A 749-nucleotide genomic window follows, 5' to 3' on the forward strand; every position below is an offset into this window, starting at 1 on the left:
ATGGCATTTAGAGCATCAATTTCAAGAACTCCCTTCCTCTGAGGTGTCCCATTACTCACAGGATTCCTTTCAGAGGTGTATATGAACTGGTTATTTACAACCATTTCAATGAGTTCCTGAGCTTCTGCCGGTGTTTTATCCAGGTGAATGGATCCACCTGCAGAATGGTCCAATGACATCTTAGACAATTCAGATAGACCATCATAGAATATATCCAGGATGGTCCATTCTGAAAGTATATCAGAAGGACACTTTTTGGTCAATTGCTTGTATCTTTCCCAAGCTTCATAGAGGGATTCACCTTCTTTCTGCCTGAAGGTTTGAACATCCACTCTAAGCTTGCTCAGCTTTTGAGGAGGAAGTAACTTGGCTAAGAAAGCTGTGACCAGCTTATCCCAAGAGTTCAGGCTATCTCTAGGTTGAGAGTCCAACCATGTTCTAGCTCTGTCTCTTACAGCAAAAGGGAAAAGCATAAGCTTGTAGACCTCGGAATCAACTCCATTGGTCTTAACAGTATCCCAAATCTGTAAGAATTCAGTTAAGAACTGAAAAGGATCTTCTGATGGAAGTCCATAAAACTTGCAATTCTGTCGTATCAGAGAAACTAATTGAGGCTTTAGCTCAAAGTTGCTTGCTCCAATGGCAGGGATTGAGATGCTTCTTCCATGGAAGTTGGAATTTGGTGCAGTGAAGTCACCAAGCATCTTCCTTGCATTGTTGTTTTTGGGTTCGGCTGCCATATCCTTTTC

At 41.9% G+C, this 749-nt stretch overlaps 1 non-coding gene across 1 annotated transcript; it reads left to right on the forward strand.

The window, feature by feature from the left end:
* The first annotated feature begins 233 nt into the window (after positions 1 to 233).
* Positions 234 to 341, forward strand: LOC127742190 (small nucleolar RNA R71). The gene has a single exon (XR_008003377.1). It is a non-coding gene; the product is annotated as a small nucleolar RNA R71 (small nucleolar RNA).
* Positions 342 to 749: the final 408 nt, after the last annotated feature.

This window comes from Arachis duranensis, chromosome 9 (assembly GCF_000817695.3).
Source record: "Arachis duranensis cultivar V14167 chromosome 9, aradu.V14167.gnm2.J7QH, whole genome shotgun sequence".
NCBI lineage: Eukaryota > Viridiplantae > Streptophyta > Magnoliopsida > Fabales > Fabaceae > Arachis > Arachis duranensis.